General features: G+C 35.3%; 1 protein-coding gene across 18 annotated transcripts in view; it reads left to right on the top strand.

Annotated features, from left to right (window-relative positions):
* ZBTB20 (zinc finger and BTB domain containing 20) overlaps positions 1-22,007 on the top strand; it is a 799,009-nt gene that overhangs the window by 363,281 nt on the left and 413,721 nt on the right. For 4 of the 18 annotated variants that reach the window (XM_082839968.1, XM_082839963.1, XM_082839965.1 and 1 more), the window contains exon 1: positions 19,381-20,894. The exons of the other annotated variants lie outside the window; for them this stretch is intronic. The gene's annotated coding sequence lies outside the window, so the exon portion shown is untranslated. Of the gene's footprint in view, positions 1-19,380; positions 20,895-22,007 lie in introns of those variants that run through there. 18 annotated transcript variants of the gene reach the window in all.

Genomic DNA, 22,007 nt, shown 5'->3' with positions numbered 1-22,007 from the left:
AGAAAAAGAAGACAGTTTCATTCCTTCCTTAGAGTAGAAATGAAGGAAGGCAGTAGTTTTCTGCTTTAATAAATCCAGAATTTTGGTTTCTAAGACAGACTCACTGTATGGTTGACAATTTGGGGGGAAATATTTGGTACAGGGAATAGGTTATGGCTTGGATTTGAAGAAGAATCACAACAAAAAGACCAGTTCAAACCTTTACTTATTAAAATGATAAGAATTGGTGTTGTCTGTAATTGCTTCCTCTGTGACTCCTGTGTTATGTTTGTTCAATTTACTGGTCCAAGCAAGATTTTACTTTTCGTAGGCCTGTAGATATAATCTCACAAAAGAAAGCAGATTTTTTTCTGTTTCAGACATTGTCTGTTTCAGTCATCTTCCTGAGGTTGCTATTGTTTATGATAAAAGATGTACCTTAACGGGAAAAAAAACACCAAAACCCTGAGGTAGGAAAAATGCTGCCATGTTGAGTCTTAAAGAAATTAAGAAAATAAATTTGTTTCTGCTCAATATATCCATAATTAGATAGGCTGTTCAAAAGGCAAAATTTTGAGTAGCAAGCAGCATGCAAAAGACCCACTTGTGGCAATCTACTCTGTAGATTTAAATGAAACCAAATCAGAAGAAATTCAAGGTCAATAAAAACCACTAGCATTTTATATTTGTCCAAATATAGTTCTACCATATTTCTGGAATGAGTTAAAGTAAAATAGCTTACAAATATGCATTCCCATAACATCCACTTCTTCATCTAACATAGAATACATCATGTTATAGTTATTAATTTAATTGTCTGAATCTACTTCTTGGACAGAACACCTATTTCATCTTGACCACACATGTTATCCAATGTACTCAGCACAGTTCAAAATCTGAGATGCAGTAGGTCCTCACATTAGGTTGAATGAATGAATATTCACAAATGGATGAATTTTCTAAGGGGCACTATTATTATTTTATTTACTTAGACTTATTGCCATTTCAGGGACATATATATCAACTAATAGCCATGAACTATATATTAATACTTTGAGTTTCATACAAATACAAAGGAATGCCTTTGATGTTTATGTCATTCATTCACAGATATTTCCACTAATATCTGCACATCAATCAATTTCCAAATTAAATATATAATGCTCTGTTTTCACAGATTTATATTAAGTATTTGCGTCAGGATTGAGATATTACCCTCTCTACTAAAATTACCTTTATTTCCCCAGCTATAAGTACTTACTTATTCTCTGATCTTCCACAACACATTGTCTGGGACTCTTGTTGAATCTACTTTCAGATTTCTGCCATGGTTTATTAGTCTGCTTACATTTGCTCCCCACACTGCAGTTAGTTCTTCTGCCTTGTAAAGTACTGCATAGTAGATTCTCAGATATTTGTGATTTTTTAAAAGAAATTTATGGAAAAAAACTCACAAAACTTACACAAGTTAAGACTTCAAAAATATTTTATTCTTACTGAGAGCATTTATCCCCAGCACGGAGATCACAGATCCATTGCCAGATCCATAGCCAGTCACTTCTACCTCAACATTTCCCTCCATTGAATAGGAGTGTCTATGAGAGTCTTAGCTCTTCTTTTAGGGACTGCTAACTAGCCTCCCCCATTGTAGTAGTTGTTATTAATTAACTAGTTCTCATTTATTCAGTGAATATTTTACTGAGCAACTGTTGAACAAAAATGAATGGAACAATTTTTGTCCTCAAGTGGATCACTGTACAATCGGAGAAAAAAATAAGTAAACAAATAATTACATAGTAGAAGGTTAATGACTTTGAGACATGCATAAGAGACTGTGGGGTCATATAAGGGGGGCATTTGCACCTTCATTTTCCTCTTAGAGTGTTCTCTCATGTTCCCCACAGCATCAGACAATATATGCATCCTGCTAAGCCTCTCCTGCTCTCTCATTTTCTCCTTTGCCCTCTCAGTTGCTTTAAGTCAGAACCAGATGCAGCCTTTTAGTTTATTCCTTTAAAAGGATGATAATCCCTGTCTCAAACACATCTAAGTAAACCAAACTGAGGCTTTTCTTCATACTACATTATTCATGCTGAAATAGAATATTGGTATGAATTAAATTAGGCCACAAATTGAAAGACAGAATACTTAAACAAGTCTCATTAATGAGAATACCCTTACCCCCTGAAAGTGTTTAACAGACTTGTACATATTAGTAGTAACAGCTATTTATTGAGTAATTACTATGTGCCAGTTCCTGTTCTAAGAGATTTATATGTAAAGTTCTATTATTCCACCCTCACTACTGCTCTTTTATATAGTCGCTATTGTTATCTAATTTTACTGGTGTGAATTGAGGCACAGAGAGGAATAAATTTGCCCAAAGTCAACTAAGTGTCAACTAAGTGTCAATATCCCAGATCCCAGGAAATCTGATTCCAGAGCCTTACACTTTTAACAAGTTCACATAGTTCCTAGTAGCAAGTATCCAAATCAGAGCTTATCTTTATGTAACTCTAAAAAGTATTCACATTTTCTGTTTGCGGGGGGATAATCTTTATCCTAAAATAGATTTTAATAATGCTCTTTGTATTTCCCTTCAATTTGCATATATGCTGGGGAAGTGAGAGGTGATATGCAGAATAAATGAATGGACGGTTACCATGTTAGAAATACAGAACATGTTTGTTTATTTATGATAAGTTATGTGATTCCCTAGAGGTAAATCTGTCTACACTGTTTATATGTTAATAATCTAAGCAATTCTTTAAAATATGGATGCTACCATCTTTGTAATATTTAAGCCAGCAAAGACTTGGATGCATATTAGAAAATGCATCTCTGCTTAGTGTTCTACTCCACTGAAAAAGCTCTTCTCTTTTCTTTTTCTTCTCCTTCATCAACCTTCTACTTCTAAGTCTCTTCTGTTTCTCTCTTCATGTAACATCCTTTTTGTCTCAAAGCAAATAGTAAAGTATGCTTTATTAAAACACTCACATATTGTTTCTTCATCTGTAAAATAAGCAATTGGATTAGATGATCTTAAAGGTTCCTATGGGAAGACTCTATGATCTATCTATGTATTTGATGGAGATCCCATTTTATTAAGAAAACTAACATACAGTAATCTGTAACCAAGATACATCAGAATAGTCATTGATGTAGAACATTTTTATCCAGAATTTAAAGTCTGGTTTTATTCATTACAGATTTTTAAAAATTCACTAAACTGCATCAAAGAAAAAAATATTAACTTTACATTTTTTACGTATGTAATTTGCCTGTGTAGGAAGGGCTGTGTAAGTCTACCCACTTTGAAGATCTAAATGCATAACCAAAGGGTGTTTATTGGAAAACTTATACTAAGTAACTGGTAACCTGGAACTTTAATTCAAGGCCCAGAAACATGGTAATTAAAATGCTGGAGACAAGTCCTTGTTCATTTAAAAGGTACCCAGTTACATCTTATATCTTCCCAAATGTCCTTGACTCTTGATTTTTAAAGTCCCATTCATCTCAACCATTTCTCCATCACAGCCAACTATATTATACTAAACTCACCCTACTATATTTGTTATGGCTCAGTGTATTTGTTATGGAACAGTACAGATTATTAAGGGTAATAATCATGATCCTGAACCTTTCAGGATCATAACCTATGCTAAAGGAGTTAAGGTACTTTTGGGTTAGGATTTTTTAAAAATTCTTTTATTGTTTATCTCTTCAGCAAACAATGTTTTATTACAAAGTTTGCAAAGTCAAATGGGCCAATCCGCATTGATCCTGGCCACCCATTCTCCTGTGCCTTGAGTTACATATCAGCTGGTTACTCCTTAAGAATTAACTATGTGTTGTAGAGCTAAGGGAAGCTAGTTGAAAGAAAAACATATTCCCTGCCCTTTAGGAACTTGTGGAAACAAGTGGGATGGTGATAAATACGAATGTTAACAGTTGCCTCCTGAGTTGTTGGAAGGGTTAATAAATGAGTAAAGAGCAATTATAATTATATGGTGCTGTGAGAACCTGTACCACGCTCAAAGCAAAGATAGGCATTCTGACCTTCCAAAGATAAGGTGTACATAGTGCTAAAGCAAATAAAACAATGAGACGTGGGAGTATGAAGGTGGAATTTGCATTGATTGCTCTTCACTCCAGATTGTGAACCTCTGAAGTCCTGAGAGCTTGAACTGCCTCAGATCAGGATACAGCTGGTCATGGTGGGAAGTGGAGAAGGAATGCAAGGAGATTCTCATTATTCGTGCTTCCCCAAATGTAGGCTCATGGGGACAACTACCAGTTTCTTTAGCCTCCTGGTACTTTGAATAACTTGGGATATCTTTTTTCAGTGTGTTAGTTGTATTAATCATCAGTTTATTATCTGTTTATTTTGTTAAAAGATAAAGTATTATGTTTTTCTGTTTTTAAACCTACTGTCAAATGAATACTCAGTGGTAGTTACATGAAAGTAGCAAAAAATAAATGACCATCTTTTATATATTTTGTCATTGGAGTGTTCAAAAGGACAACTCGATCTCTAGATCTCTATTTGCTTTACAAAGGTACTAGAGAATAGTCAGCATTTCTATTTGATTTTCTCAGTCTTTATCATTTGCTGATTGATCTAGAATCTCTTCAGGATCTCCAGATCTTCTATTTCTTCATCTATGTTAGTGGTCTAGGTCTACTGACCTCATGTTGTTTATGAAGATTAATGGTTTGGTTGTTGAAAAACCCAATAGCTGAAAAGAAGCATGGGAATTGAGGAGTCCTCCTTGTCCTTTTAAATGATGCAGCTGCTATAGATTTTTAATGATCTAGGGAAAGTGATAAACTGAGCAGTTTGTCACATAATAGTCATTTTGCTATTGGACTTTTCCAGATTTGTTATTATTTTAATGCATCTATTTAAGAATTCTTGGGTTTAGGTTCCAAATTATCTGAGTTAATCTTTAAAATAGACTGTCCTTTGAATAGCTAATAGAAAGTTACCTCAAGTGCAGACAGATCTTCACTTTTATAGCATAGCCTATATATGCCAAATATAATATTGATTTGTATATGCCAAATCAATTGTTGCTGTAGTTCATTATATTATACTGACAATTTAGGGGGAAAATGACTGGTAATACATTATATATAAATGTTTATTTCAAAGGGAAAGTATAATAGATTTGTCCTACTTCATAAAATATGCAAACTAGTATTAGAAAATTGGAGCATTTACACTTACAATCTGTAAAATCTGTCAAGTGACCTCTTGTACTCTCTTTTCTCTGTTTATTTTCACTCTCAATGTGCTGTAGGTCACAAATGCTGTTAAGAACTCTAGTATCTCCATAAAGAATTTTGTCAAATCTTAGCACCCTATTTTCCACTCCTCCTTCAACCTGAGACTTTGATGATTTCAGGTATGTGCTGAACAATGGAGTCTTGAAGCAGTTACCATCTATATTAGTTTCCTGTGACAGCAAAACATAATTACTACAAACTAGGTGATTTAATATGTCAGAAACTTCTTCTCTCACAATTCTGGAGGTCAGAAGTCCAAAATCAGTATCAATGGGCTGAGATCAAGGTGTTGGAAGGGCTTTGTTCTTTCTGGAGAGAATGTGTTTCCTTGCCTTTTCCAGCCTCTGGTGACTGTCAACATTTCTTGGCTTGTGGCTGTATCACTCAGTCTCTGCTTTCATGGCCAATTAACTTGTACTCCTGTGTCTGCGTGAAATCTCCCTCTTATAAGGATACCTCTGATTGCATTTAGGGCACATCTAGATAACTCAGGACAGTCTCCCCATCTTAAAATCCTTAACTTAATTACATCTGCATAGTCCTTTTCTTCATATAAGGTAACGAACACAGGTTCCAGGGATCAGGATGTGGCTATCATTTTTGCAGAGGGCGGCTTATTTAGCCTAGCAGACCATTTTTCTCTATGCACCTATTCTCCCTCTCCTGCCTTGTCCTCCCTTCATTTCTACTAGCACACTCAGCCAGACCAAGAAAATGCATGTCCAAAGACTTCACTTTCCTATTCACTCTTTATACTGTAGGTTGAACAAGTAGGCAAGTCACATGACAGATCCAAGCATTAAGATTTTATAAGACTGGATAAGGCTAGGTTCATGAGCAATGGGCTGCAGATTTGTGTTTTTTGTGTGGTTTTTTTTGGCCTGATTCACATAATTTCCATCTTAATTCTAAGGACATTTGCCTGAAGAGAGCCAGTTCTGCCTTCCTCAGCGTTAACCTTCCTCCATCATTGTGCCTAAGGCAAGGGGAATCCAACGACTCAATCAAATGTCAACTCCCTGTCACACTCCATTCAGGAAAACTGTATGCTGTAGCAGTGGGTCTTGAGTGTTTATCCTCAGGCTACCTAATGAAGAGGGACATTGCAGAAAGGTGGCTGTGGGGAAATCATCTGGAAGAAATAAATTTCCTAAGATCAAAGGGCTCCGTGTGCAGCCCAGAGGGTCCTCAGGGTGCTCCTCAGAGCAAACAAACAATTCTCCTGATGAGTCACTGCAATTTTTTTCTGCCAGAAGCCCACGTGTGTTGCAAGATCTCAAGGAAAAGGAGTGGAGTAAGGAGAGAAAAGTGATTTTTAAAAGATCCTAACCATGTGAATAAAAGAAATCTCAACATGATTACAATCCTTTAATATACCCACCATCCTTAACAATGTATCACTTATATTGCGGCAGATTAAAATTATGGATAACAAAATATTTTTTAAAACACACAAAAAGCCACCGGGACAAAGAAAGGACGTTTGGGAAGAATACGACACTCTGAAACAACATATTTTTTTTTTCTCTAACACGTGAAAATTGGCAGAGGAAGGTGAAGCCCAGGACTATGTCCCGAACCCTAGCCAGCGGCATTTTTCTGAGAAAAAAAAGTTACTTATGAATCAGTACAGCCATGCTTTGTTCTGCATGAGTGTTTTAATAGAGCGAGTGTAATATAAGGATCAGGTGGGCTCGTGGGAATGGAACAAAAGGTTTTTTAAAATTAAAGCAAAATAATTATAGCTCTAGGTGCAAAGCAAGCATACTCCAGCAGTTGATAGCAAGGACCTGCTCAGAATGGAGAAGGGAGGGCGCATGCTGGAAGTTTTTTTTCTTTTTCTTTTTTTTTTTTTATTCACTAACAAAGGGTTTTAATAGGTAACAGTTGTAAAGCTGTCTTTGAAAGTAATTAATGCACCCACACAAAAATTTATTAAAATGAAAATTTAAGGAATTGTCTAAAATGAATTAATTAACAAGAAAAAGAACATCATGCCTTTCTTATTTTTTAAAGACGGAGAGAAGGTTAAGCAAAGCAGATTTTTGTGAGATTGCATTTTAAAATGTTCCTGGTTTATTTAGTATCTGAATAGCCCAAAAAAGAGAGTTGGTGGGATTTATTATTATCCGCCCCCTTTGGAAATACTAAATTGGGACAGATATAAAATGGGGATTAATTTGCTGTGCCTGAGACTCAAAGTGCCTCAAGATTATGATATCTCCTTATAAAATGGCCAAAGTTTTTAATAAGTTTTCAGAGACCTGTAGTAAACAGAATGTAGTGTTCAAAAGAAGAGAAAGGTGAGTATTTTTTCTCACATGGTCTTCATCCTGCACAGTTCTTAAACAAGCCATTAGAGCTATACTTCCTATTGTGGCCTCGTGCAACACAAAAGGAAAGCTGCAAAGTGTGGTGTTAGAAATTTTTACCTCATGTATTTCCTGTCTCTACAGAAAAAAAAAAGTTAATTGCATTTATCCTGTTTCTACAAGAATTTTTAATCACTACATTTGTTTTTCTTCCTTTTTTCATTTGTATTATTTCATACTGTGATATAAAGTAGAATATGTACAACTTGCTGAGCATTTACCCTTTACTGTGAGAATCATTTCTAGTCGATTATAAAAGTATCCGTTTTCAACAAGTTGTTATACCTCAAAAACTTTTAGGTTCTGAACTTGAGTATATCTTCAAAAGTGAAGTTCTCGAGACCTTCCATGCTGAAAAATCACTGGAAATTGCTGCCTTTCCTCCAATATTGTTTTGTTCTGTCAAGGCCAGAATCTGGCTATGCAAAAAAATGTGAGTAAGAAAGAAAATTGTTTGGAAGCTACATTTGAAAAATAGCTCTGATGCCATATAAAAATACATAATTGTAATTTTGAAAATAATTTTCTTTAAATGTATGGTTTTGAGACAACTTATATAGTGGAGAAAACACACCCTAGTACACATATGATCTGTGAATTCTGAGTACGTTTGCTTGGATTCTGCCTTCATTTTCTCTTAAATGGCCATTATTATCATATCTTTATAATCCTTTGAACTATTCTCAGATTTTTCTTTTTCGTTTTCAAGACAGTGGATTTAGTTGGTGTGAGTAGTGTGGCACTGTTGGTATACTATTCTCACCTGTGACAAAAAGGCATATTTGTGAAGCTCCTTGGTGAAGACACTTTGCATTTAAGTAGATATACACTCCTCATGATCTTTGTCCTTTAGTCCTTTGTTTCTCTGGGGATATGACTGAAAGAAGGAAAATCAAGGGAAAAATGTGTTTGTAGTACCAAGAACTTTCTGTTTTCATGATATTGATTCCTGTTCCAACTCCTTACCATATAATTTTAAACTATTGTACCTATTGGCCACTGAACTGGAATGGTATATTATATTTCTATTGCTGCTGTAACAAATGACTACAAATTTACCAGCTTATAACACCACAAATTTATTATTTCATAGTTATGCAGATCAGAAGTTTGGGTTGGCTCAACTGATTTGTCTTCTCCAGGTTTCACAAGACAAAACTTGTATCATACTGCCAGGTTCTTAACTGGAGGCTCTGGGAAGAATCTGCTTCCAGGCTCATTCAGTTCCTTGTGGTTATGGGACTAAGTCTCCATTTTTTGTTGGCTCTCAGTTGCAGGCCATCCTCAGCTTTTTGCACATGGGCCCCTATATCTCTGTGCAGGCAAGAGTACCTCACATCATTATCACCCTTGGAATCTCTCTGACTTCCCCTTATACCACGTCTCTTTTCCAAATTCCAGCCAGAAAAAGTTCTCTGCTATTGAGGTAATTAGATTGGGCCCACCTGGATAATCTAGGCTACCTTTCTATTTTAAGGTCCATAACTTTAACTGCCTCAGCTAGTTCCTTTTCCATGTAACATAACATTTTGCCATGTACTAAATATTCTAGGTTTTAGAGAGTGGACACTTTGGGGTTGCAATTATTTTGCCTACTACAGATGAATTCTAGAATAATGGGTCACTTCCAATATTTATTTTTGGAGTACTCTGAGTATTCTTTTTTTGCTCTAGAAGCAGAAGGAAAGGCAGCATGAATACTTACAAAATCTATTAGTAGGTTTTCTCCTAGAAAACTTAAACGTTCATCCTCATATATCTCATGGTAAAAAGTATTATTTCTCACTTGATAAATAGAACAACTAGGGCACAGGAAAAAAACATGTTGATCATTAGAGCCTGAGCTAGACTGGAAGTTTTCAGGCTTATGGTGACAGATTTTATTCATTGCCACCCTTTTATTCTCCCCAGAGCATGCTAGAACCATAGTGGTAGCCCAACTGGGAAAGGGAAGTAAGCCAAGATTGAATAAACCTGAAATGGGATTACTAAAATATCAGTAGAGATGATTTACATGGAGGGCTGAGATAAATGTAGTTATAACCTGCCAGGAAATAGGAAAATCTCAAGTCTCTCTCTGGCGCCTAAGAGAGTATGATGTGGTGAGTGAAGGCATGACATAAGGCATAGTGAAATTGGTCAGATACATGGCAGCATTCTGATGGAGGGGTTAACAAGGTGGGCTAAGGATGCAGTAGGAGGGATCCGAGTTGACTAAGGACCTCAGTTTACAGCTGAAATTAAACTGGAAGTTTCTAGTGCCCCAGGGAAAAGGGACCAGAAATAAATCTTTTGGTAAGGTTGATGGAAGGACTAAGAAGGTCAAAAGGAAGTAAGGTCAAAGGGAGATAAGGAATAGGAACTGGGGACAAATTTCATCTACATTTCACAGTTTTGCTCAGGTGGGTTCTGATGTCTGGGATATAAGCGTTGCTTTGGACATTAAGGGATAAATACAGGTAAATCCACTAGATTGTAATTTGTTATACCCTTTCTTCAAGTAAGAAATTAGCTCATCCTAACAATCTACCATCTTATTTGTTTTAAAATATGGCTATATATCTCAGATTAAAATAAAAAATAGGAAGGAGAATTTTCCAGCTAAAAGACTAATTTCCCAAGTGAAAACAGGGAATATTAAAGACAATCAATCAAATTGTAAAACTTTAACAATAACTAAACTTTGGACTCTATTTAAAGATGGAAGAATGAAAATATACTAATATATTTTTAAAGTCAGTTTTTACTTCTAATTTAATAAATCCAATGTAAGTAACCAACCACTTATCAACTAATAGGAAGGATAGTTGAAGGTAGATAATGTGTATTTATACTTTTTTCTCAAAATATGTTCTACTATGCTGTTCCTGTATTTACGCTTATTCGATTTATAAATTATTTGTCAACATGTGCCACTACTAAATACTAAGTGCCTAAATAAGTTATGTGTAATGAACATTTTTTGAGTGCAGTATAGGATAGCAGAAAAATTACTGGGAAACTTATCAAAATTCCTGAATTCCCATCTTTACCTCATCACGTTAGATATATGATATTAAGCATGTCAATTAATCACATATAACCTGTTTCCTCACTTGTAGAATAAAGATAGTATCTCTCTCACTTACTTTCCAGAATTGATGTCTAAATCAGATGAAATAAAGATACCTTAAGGCCTTCAATGATTGTGAAATACTATGAAAAAACTATGTTTTAAATAAATAGAAATAATTCTCATTATTATAGCTAAAGCATGGTCTGTGTCCTCAAATATATGCAGCCTAGTTAAAATGTTGAAATTAGTTTATTATTCTTTATTTGATTTTTTTCATATCTGTTGCCAAGTCTCCATGTCATTTCTTTTTTTTTTTTTTTTTGCGTTATGCGGGCCTCTCTCTGTTGTGGCCTCTCCCGTTGCGGAGCACAGGCTCCGGATGCGTGCGCAGGCTAAGCGGCCATGGCTCACGGGCCCAGCCGCTCCGCGGCATTTGGGATCTTCCCGGACCAGGGAACAAACCCGTGTCCCCTGCATCGGCAGGCGGACTCTCAACCACTGCGCCACCAGGGAAGCCCTGCATGTCATTGCTTATGTGTCTGATGAGTTGCTATTCACAATAGTAAGTAGTGTTGGTTTTCAATGTTATTGTAATTGTTAGAGCTAATATTCAAAATCAGGACAGTATTAGATGTCAGTGCACTATCAAAGACAATTAACAGGGAGGAATGTAAAATTACTGATTAAAAACATGCAGAATCACTAAAATATTATATATATTGCTATATATTTTATTTTTGTTAATTAAGTAGTTCATTAGTCATAAGTTCCAAAACCAATGAAAAGAGTCAGAAGCTTAAGGGTTGACTTGGAGACAAGGGACACTTTTTTATGTATGTGTTTGTTGGTTGGTTGTTTGTTTTATATCCCATTTCCATTTCTCCAAGTCCCTACCCTCATCTATTTATTTTGGCTTGGTTCAGATTCTAGAGCCAATAGTTCTTTACACTGAGCTAATGGATGGTTAGAGAGTGCAGGGATCAGTTTAGAGTTTATATGGGCCTTTTGAAAATGCATGCAAATATGCTTCATATGTATGTGTATGCATATTTTTAAAGTATGCAACACCTAATTTGTATGTGTTGGTAGATGTGCCCTTTCTTTCTTCCTTGGAGAGGTTCATGGATTTTATTTATTCTCAAAGGGGTACATGAGCTTAAAAGCACTTGGAGCTGCTGAATTACAGATTGGTACCTAAGTGAGCATCAATTAAAGGGAGTAATTTTCCTTCCCCACTCCTTTTTCAACTATCGCAGTTGTGTCCCAAACATTTGAGTTGGAGTAAATAGTAGGTAAAAAAAGAACAGAGGGCCAACCAGTGGGAATGGGATGAGAGAGTACCTCTGTAATGGCTGTCTCTCTTTCTTTCCTACTTTCTCACCTTCTTACTTTATTGCTTTTATGCTTAATCGATCAATTGTTTTCTTGCTTTTCCTTCCTTCCTTCCCTTCCTTCCTTCCCTTCCTTCCTTCTTTTCTTCCCTCCTTCTCTCCCTTCTCCCTTCCTTTTTCTTTTTTTTTAATTCAATTACTCCTCTTCAGAGGAGAAAGATTAAGCAAGCATTATTTTCAGTAAGTGTCAAAGAATATATTTTTTTAATGCTGTAGCAGTAACCCTTTCCTCATTCCCTTCTCATTTCCTTTTCCATTGATCTGAATTTATTCATTTTACTACTATCTCAGTTTTGAGAGCATTATTTTCCATCTACCAGAAGCAGTAGTGCTCTGTAGAAGTCAATTCTATAGCAGAAATCATTTAGAAACCAGTAGAAAGAAAAAGTAATACCTGTAAAAAAAAATCCATCACTTTCTTTTTCAACATTTTAGCTCCCTACTTGAATATCATCATCTAAGCTAAAATTTCCCCCAATGAATAAATAAATTGATTTGTGAATTGTTTAACATAGATAGTTGAAATTAAACTGTAATTCTTCTATTTAGTGGTATAATTGAGTTGTTTTAGGGACATGGACAAGGCCATCTCTAACTTCTATGAAGGATAAAAAAAGATTACAATTTTTACCATCTTGAACAAGAACTTCCTATTACCATAAAGAATGAATGGCTATCTTCACTTTTTCATTTTACCCAAGAATATCATTATATCATCATCAGTTTTTTTAGAGAGAATGAGTTTGGGAAAGGAAGAAAAAGATGATTATAATATTATGGATTTCTGTTGACAGTTGAAAATCTTGTTATGCAGAGTTTTCCCTGTGCCCTATTCTTGTAGGATTAGAATTTTCCAGTTGGATTGACTTGGCTGTCAAAAAGTCAAGTTGATTTTTCTTTCCCCAGATTAAGTTGATAATTGGCTGAATAAAATGTTAATAACAATTAGGAAAGGTAGGATTTTAAAGCTACTTAACAAAACAAACTTTTTGGGACTATTTTTTTTTATTTTTGGTAAATTCTCCAGAGAACACATTGTATAAAGTTATGGCTTCCTGTTCCATGAAGTATTTCTTCCTTGACCTACCTGACATAACTGCTTAGCTTACACTTAAAGAAAAAAAGGTTTCCATTCCACTATTGAATCTTTAAAGAAAAATCAAGGTACAGTCTTTCTTTTTCACACAAAAGCATTCAGAGCACTAGTTTTAAAGAGAGCTTAATTCTTGCACTAGATGTTTTTAACTCTCTTTTTTTGTTCAAAACACAGGAATGCTACCCTCTCTTGTCTTTCTTAACATCTGCAGGACTTTTTTTCCTTTTCTGCGCCCAGTTCAGATTGTCTTGCTTTCAATACCAGCTACTCTCTCTCATTTTTCCTCCACTACTGTTTCACCTTTCCTTCTTTCTCTTGCTTTGCCTCAGTCTTCTTACTTTCCCCCTGTATTCCTCATACTTAGAATTGTCTGTAACTTCTCATCTGGACAAACATCTCCTAGTTTTGACCTAGACTCAAATCCCATTTCTTAATTGTTCTCTTCTAAGTAGCCATCCTCTTCTCTACCAATAATTTCTTTGGGTAACCATCCCAACCTCATTAGGCTATGTATGTATTTTAAACAAATAAGCAAAAATAAATTCAAATTTATCTGCCTTGCTAGTCAAAATGCTTTTCTTAGAGGTTGGGGACTCTTTGATGTCTTCTGAAGAGTACATATCACTTTATCTTTTCAGTAAAGGTGGCAATATCTCGTTGCATTAGCAAAAATTGAAAACTGTACGTTTCATGTATATTGGTCATCTAGATATCACTCAGACATCGAATGGTTTATTTATTTAAAGCATATCAATGACACTTTTCCTGAAGTGAATCTTATATTTTCAACCTTCTTAAACAAAGTTTTGCAAACATGAGTTAATCTTTACATAATGATTCTGTGATCATCATTACTGTATTAGTTTACTAGGGCTACTGTAACAAAGTACCATAAACAGGATGCCTTAAACAACAGAAATGTACAGTGTCAGAGTTCTGGCAGGTAGAATCAGCAGGGTTGGTTTCTTCTGAGGGTTGTGAGAAGAAATCTGTACCATCCTTCTTTCCTAACTTCTGATTGTTTGCTGGCAATCTTTGGTGTTCTTTGGCTTGTAAAAGTATCTCTCTGATTTCTGTCATCTTCAGATAGTGTTCTCCCCATGTGCATATGTGTGTCCAAAATCCCCCTTTTTATAAAGACACCAATCATATTGGATTGGGGTCCATTGTACTCCAGTATGACCTCATCTTAACTAATTGTATCTGCAATGACCCTATTTCCAAATAAAGTCACATTCTGAGTTATTGGGGGTTAGAACTTCAACATATGAATTTTGAGGGGATATGATTCAACCCATAACAAATATAAATATTTTTTTTGTATAGACCTCTACCACACTGATTTCTGTAGGACACAATTATAGATATGTTTGCAAACTGTACATAGTTCTCAGCCTTGGATACTTCATCTCTCCCCTACTCCTTTCTTCCTCTTCACTCTGAGACACAGAGTGATTATTTCTTACAGTTCCCATTGTGCTTTCTTCTGGAAGTACCTCATCTTTCCATCTAACATGAATGGAGGTCCCAGATAACTAATGCTACTATGTAGTAAGGAAGAATACATAGGTTCCAAGTTAAAGTCTCACTGATGAATAAAGATAAGTTTGGACAATCATGTGTATTTTATGGCATTTTTTTTAGTTTCTCAAGGACTCTATTTTCTCTTTTCTGGGTTCATGACCATGTTAAATCGAGATATAGTTATAGGTGAATATGAGAAGGCTGGGTAATAGAGGTATTAATGTATTATTTTCTCATGACAAATATGAAAGTTAAAGCAATATATCTGATTAAAATATTAGAAATTGTATTATCCTGTCTACTAGTTACGCAGGAGTTTACCCATTAGTGTAGGAAAATCAGAGTTCTCCTTAGAATTCTGTAAGGTGTGAAATCTGAGTAGAACAGACTTATCCTTTTGTATAGTGTCTATCACACTGAGATCATTCAGCAAACATAATGGTAGTGCAGAACTGTGTTGAAGTCAAATGCTGCGAGTGGGAAGGGAAATGTGCACATTTAGTTCTTATCAGGTAGTCCTTCCTGGCTGGATGAGGGGCCTGTGCCCACAGGTGCTGACCTACCAGGAGTGGCCCATGTGGTTCTCAGGGTACCATGCTGATGAGCCACCCACCGTGGTTCCAGTTTTGGCAGCCACAGCTAAATTGGCTCTTTGATCTTTGGAGTGGCTGCCACAGTCCTGCCACAGTGACTGTCTCTGTTTGTTTTGCCCCTCCCTTTTTTCATTACTCCCACCTGGCACTATAGGACAAAAAAATGAGAGGTGGGAGGAGGTTGGGAGGGGACACTTCAGGAACACAGCTTTGCCAAATATGAAAAGCTATTTAAGCAGTTCTGGTTCCAAAAGCTCATGTATAACATTTCTGCCAACCCATTAGTGAATACATTCTATTTTATATATCATTCAACAGTCTGCTAAAATTCACTTTCCCTGATTTGGCTTTCTCATTACCAGGGTCTTAGAGCTGCCATAAAAATAGTCTTAGAAATAGTCTCCCTTCATAAATATATGAATATGCTTAGAAATATTTATTTCATCTTATGCCTTGATATTTTAAGATCAATTCCTCTAATATATCAATATTTGAAAATCAGCTTTGTTGACTTGATTGTATTGGTCATATTTTTTAAACTGTATGAAATTTTTGTTGAAAAGTTTAATAGATTATGCAATAATCTCTCTATTCTAATGCAGTATTTGAACAAAAATGTAAACATGACAATACCCATTTTATAGCTGAAAAAGTGAAAATCTGAGGTACTAAATATGTTATTTAAGATTATACAGGGTGTTGGTGTCATTCTACCCATTTGATACTGCTAGTATCATTGGATACCCTGAAATTTAGGAATTTAACATATGCTCTATGAGATGATAGAAATATTTTCTCCACATTATCTTGATAATATCATTTAGGTATCATAGATAAGGAGACAGAAAACTGAGACATTAGAGGATATTAAATGACTTGTAGCAAATCACATAGCAAGGTCACAGAAAAGCTGACAAGGTCTTGGACTCCTTCACTGTGTGAACTAGCCATGACTAGTTTTCTGACAAGAAATATTTTTCTCCTTTGGGGAATCCCAATTTTCACATTTGTAAAGGTTGGAGACTTTCACTGAAAAAGTAATGCCTCAAGGGACAAGGACCTTTTGAGAAATTTAAGGTTTTAATCTCAACCTAGTACAGTCAAATATATTGATCACCACTTAACAATTTATGAATATTTCTAAAATTCTTGTTTAGACAGAATTAAATCACCTTTCCCCTCCATCATTATCCAGTTATCACTTAGTGAAATATTTAGGTATTAGGTATTTATGTACATACGTAAAAATGCATAAGTTTGGAAGCTGTAAAGTATATGGAATTTATTTGAGAAAATGTTATAAAAAAATAGTATCAACTTTGAACTGTTTCTGTTCTAATGTCTACTTGTCATCATTTTTAACCAGAAGATTAAATTTCCCTAAATAAGTCTGGAGAATCAGGTAGTTAATAAGGAAAGAGAGACTCAACCTGGCCAAAATTTTACTAAGTCATTGTTACCAATCTAGGTATCCCAGGGAAAGAGTACATGAAGTAGTCTTCCATACTTCTTCTTTCTACCAATTAGCGTTTCTAACTGAGAAATAAGCAGATTCTAGAAAGCTCTGACTGCCCAAGAGATCCCACTCAGGCTACTGTGGCTCAGAAAATCCCTGTGCTTATTAATTGGTCTGCTGATTTCCCCATCTCCTGATCTCAGGTAGAGGCCATCGAATAAGAACCAATAATGGAGGGTCCAGGCAGTTCCTTATCCCAAAGGAATCCTCAAAAGAGAAACCTTACATACACATTCAAGTAAATGAGAAGAGCCTTTGGGAAGCCCCTCCAATGACCCCCTCCATGAAGAAATACCCCCATTTCACCTACAACCAGCTCTATCACCATCAGTAAATGTGTGTTCCACTAATATTTGCTCTATACTTTAGATCAAGAACTGGAGATGGCTGGTTTAAATCAAGGTCAAGTGAGAAGAAAGTATGTGGAAAAGGCATCAGGGTGCCTGGGGTTGGAGAATGCTGGTAGTTAGCTGGTAGCTAGCAAACTTAGCAGCATCGGGTTGTCTGAGGAAAGCCTATGACTGTACTGAGTGCTGGCTTCCGCAGTGAGTCCCAAATAAGCTTTTACATCTCCACTAAATGAAATGTAACATTGTATTAATCACTTGGAAAATTAAGATTTTTTTGTCTATTATTAACTGGTAAATTCTTGTGTCATCTCTTTCTATTTTGTGGGTCAGCTCTGTTTTCTTAAACACAACCATTTCAACTATATTATTAACATTCTCAAAGGAAATTCTACCAGACTACCAAGTCCAATTTGCTTTAGCTAAGACTTACTTACATTTATTGTCTAAGGCAGGCTTACATATTACATGTGTCATTTGGCTCAGAAACAGAAAATTTTAGTTGTATTAATAAGCTTTAACTCTGAATGCTTCAAATGCCATATATTGTGCATCTATTCTGGGCTAATTTCTATGCTTTGTACCCTACTACATTACCTCCTTTAATTTTCACAACAAACCATTTTAGAGATAAGAGAATTGAGCCTCAGAGAACCTAATTAATTTGACGGAGGGCACACAGCTAATAAATGACCAAGCAAGGATTCAAACCTAAGCCTTTCTGAGTCAAGGTCTTCCTCTCACTTTTTAAACCACTGTCTCATTCTGCTTCTAAAGGTGTAGAAGATTCTGAATTACCTTCTAAGAGTTTGTGAAGTTTTAATAAGGGAGAAGGGGGCTGCCATAGCACATGGTTCTGTGGTGCTAGTTTTTATTATCTAAAACATGCCCAACTCAAGCTAGTTGCCAGTTGGTCCCAACTGCTAGCCTGTTGATACCTTAAATGCTATTTTCCAGTCTTATTTTATGAGACATGCCTCTCATTAAATATAGAAGTTTAGCTCAATTCTCAAATTAACCTCAAAACTACCTTAATTTTGCTAGGTTAAAAATAATAACATAAATATTATATGTGACTAGGTAACTATAAAGTAGTGGAACTGATTTTTGGTGGGTGTTAGTGGCACTGGTCTCATTGTTTAGAATGAATCCACATAGTGCATATCCAGATTTACCACTTGTGAGTTTCATAATCTATTAAATGGAGATGGTAATAGTACCTACTTTGTAATATTGTGAGGATTAAATGAGATAATATATGTAAAGTTCTTAGATCAGTTCCTAGCATATAGTAAATGGTAAACTTATTATATATGAGTATTGCAGAAATAAAAATCAAACCATAACTGGTAGGTGCTTGGTACATGTCAGGAGCTCAATACATATCTGTTGAATAAATTAATACATTGTATCAGTTCTTCAAACTGGCTAGTGGTTAATGATTTATGGTAAATGCAGTATTCTTCTGGCTGCCTCACTATTGAGTTTAATATAAAACAAAATGTTTAATGTCATTAAGAACTCTACGCAATCTTCAGGAGCATTTCCTAGCTCTGAAAGAACTTTTTTTTGGTATTGGGGTATCATTTCTTTTCCTCAACATTTTCACTCTTAGTACTGTATAGCCTGTACTCTCTGGCTAGAGTTATACGTGTGACCAATGAATGGATATAGATTTTCCCCTTCCTTTATTGGTCATGCAGATATGATTTATCTTATGGCTTAATGAAAACAGAAGCTGTACAAGTATGTACATAGTGAAAGAAGATAGATGGGCTGGAAAAAAACAAAAAGTATGTGTTGTGAATGCTTCCTATTTGCCTAAGACAACTGAAAACCCTGGAGATACTGCTTACTTTTCTGGTGATGTCAAGATATCACCGTTTAGGGAGCCTTTTTTTCTTAAGAAATTCATTTTAAAATCCTGAAATGTTTATCATTATATACCTGAACTTATCATGCTTTAAATACCATAGTTTCTAAATGGTAATCTAATTCTAATAAAAGTTCAAAGGTTTGCCTCTCTCTAGAATGTTCTTCTACCAGTGATATTTCTACTCTATCTTTAGAAATAGTCCATGCATCACTTCTAGAAGCCCTGCCTCATACTTTTATGCATATTTATGTCATTCCCTTTGTTATAGTGTATTATACTGGGTTGACCAAAAAGTTTGTCTGGGTTTTTTGGTAAGATGTTACTGAAAAACCAGAATGAACTTTTTGGCCAACCCAATCGTTTTCTGTTTAGATTTTCCCTTTTTGAATCTAGTGGCTAAATTGTGAGCTTCTTGAAGATGAGGATAGTGCTTTATTTATCTCTTGATACATAGTATTATTCAGTTCCTAGGATAGAGTAGGTGCTCAATAAATATATACCCAATAAATTAATGAACTTGCAGACACACACACACACACACATATTAGATCAAGGCATGAATAAAATGTCCTATAACTTTGCATGTTCCTTAAGTGCTTGTGAACCTTTTAACATTGCTTATGAATAGACTGATATATTTCCGAATGTTCTAGTCACCTTGAGGGAAACTTTCTAATCTTTGAAAAAAAAAATTTTTTTTTTTTTTTACCTTTTCTTATTCTTTGTTTTTACTTTGAGCGTCACTTTTGCACATGGATTCAAGTGTGCTGTCAAGTACTGATTGTTTGACTGGACCATACAGTGTTATGAATCCTTAGTTTTATTCACACACTGCCTGTTTGGTGGCTTTGTTCAAGTACATGATCTTATGTTATATAATAAATACATGGATTGTGTCAGTTAACTGGAAAAGTCTTACTTTCAAAAGCAGTTCTCAGCATTTAATACAGTGCTTGGCATATAGTTGGGACTCAGTAAATGTTTGTGGAATGCATGAATAAATCAGCCATTATTGTTAACTGTTTTGAAGATGAGGTATGAGATTTAAAAAAAAAAAAAAGACTAAATGAAATGCCTAGTATCAGACAGTGGATGAGAGCAAATCTGACACTCATAATTCTTACCTCTGTAGAGTCTCTCAGTCGTTACAGAGGCTCACTGAGAAGTGCCGTATATGTCTGATTTCTCAACTTCACCCTGCAGTAAACTTTTGCAATCTGAAGGCTAGAGACCGCTTTTGTAAATGTTGTCTGCCCGATAACTGTGTTGGCACCGAGGAGGCCTTAGCAGATAAAGTTGAGAAACATATGGCTCCCATCTGAATACAAATTGGTGGACCTAACATGGTAATTCAGCAGAGATGTCCTCTATATTGTAAACTGAAAGAGTATGATTAGAGGTGTTTATAAACGGCATCTGAATTCCCCCCACCCCTCCCCACCTCTTTTCCACTGTAGTTTTATTGGCCTGAATCATAGCCATCTAGCGTCCCAGTCTCACCGCATTATTTGTTAAAGTGGCCAGAGTGAGGAATTATTAATTAAAGCTAACAAATCACCCTGACGAGCTGTGCCCTGGCATGGCTGAAGGTTGGTTGGCGAAAGTGTTCTCCTTTGGAGAAAAGACTTTTTGTGCTCGTGACGCAGTCAGGGACGGATTATTGAATATGCAAGTTAGAAGAAAAATCACAGGACAAGCAAATTGAGTATTTACTGGCAAATAATTGCTCTCTTAAGCTGTGGCTCTCTTCCTAAATTCTTAACATTCCCGAGGGTTAGAAAGAAACACAGAAAAATGCATCGGTACAGAGTACATTTCAAAAAAATTACATAGGCTGATGTTTCAGACTTGTGCAGGTAAGTGTGATTGTGTGTGCATGGAAAGTGAAACAACAAAGCGAAGCAAGAGTAAGGGGGAAATTTTTAATCTGGTGTTTTTTTTTAAATCAATTTGTTGTTTATTGGAATACTGCTCGGCATATTTCTACGTTGACTGAGAATTCAGTTTCAGTGCTGAATTTATTGTGAAAGTTAGAGAAATGAGAAGGGAGGTTTTCTCAGAGTTACTTTGTGTCTTTATTAGCAGAAGAGTATGTTAATGTTTTGCCCCAAAAAATAGTTATAAACTTTGCTCAGATATTTGTGGGTATTTGTATGAAATTATTGCTTGATTTAAGGCTCTTCAGTTATTCTCAATATTGTTAATTATGACCTGTCTTATCAGTGTCCTGAATACATTTGGGTACAACTATTGCGTTTATTTTTCAAAGTAAACTCTGTTTTACATTAGCACCGAGCTAGTCCTTGTTCAGAGTTTCTAAAGGGACGTTACAGTTCTGGAATAGTTCCTTAAACTCCGGGCTTCTGTAATAACCAAAGTGTCCTTATTGTCAATTGTGTGGTCTTTTTAGCTGACGTATTAATCAAACTACTGAGTTGTGTGGACATTGTAAGATAAGTGAGACTAGAGACTTTTTCAAAAGCAAATTTAAATACATAAAAATACGAGTGTGGAAATGAAGGCTCATTCTATGTATGAAATGTTGACATATAGAAACAGAGGTATACTGCTAAGTACAGCTAGGTTATGTGAACAATATTATCAAAACACATATATCCACTGAGGATGAATTTCATATTCTGTGAAAATGTTCTTTCATCAACAACAAACTGTTTTTGAAATGAGACTAATTGGCTGGCGAAATAGCATTTTAGGATTATAATAACTATGAATAACATGGATTTAAAACAAAGGCATAAACATAATTTAAACTAAATTAATTAATAATTGCAAAGTGCTTTAACAATAAAACATCTACATGATAGTAATAATAATAGGAATAATAATAAAAATGGAAAGTCTGGCAATCACTCAAAAATTAAATCAGACAACTCTCATAAGGTTTTAGACAATCAGGATTTTAAAATATAAATATAAAAAACATATTTTACCTTCTTATCTGTGCCTTG

The sequence above is a fragment of the Leucopleurus acutus genome, assembly GCF_964270905.1.
Source record: "Leucopleurus acutus genome assembly, chromosome: 5".
NCBI lineage: Eukaryota > Metazoa > Chordata > Mammalia > Artiodactyla > Delphinidae > Leucopleurus > Leucopleurus acutus.
This window is presented reverse-complemented; position numbering and strand designations above follow the sequence as displayed.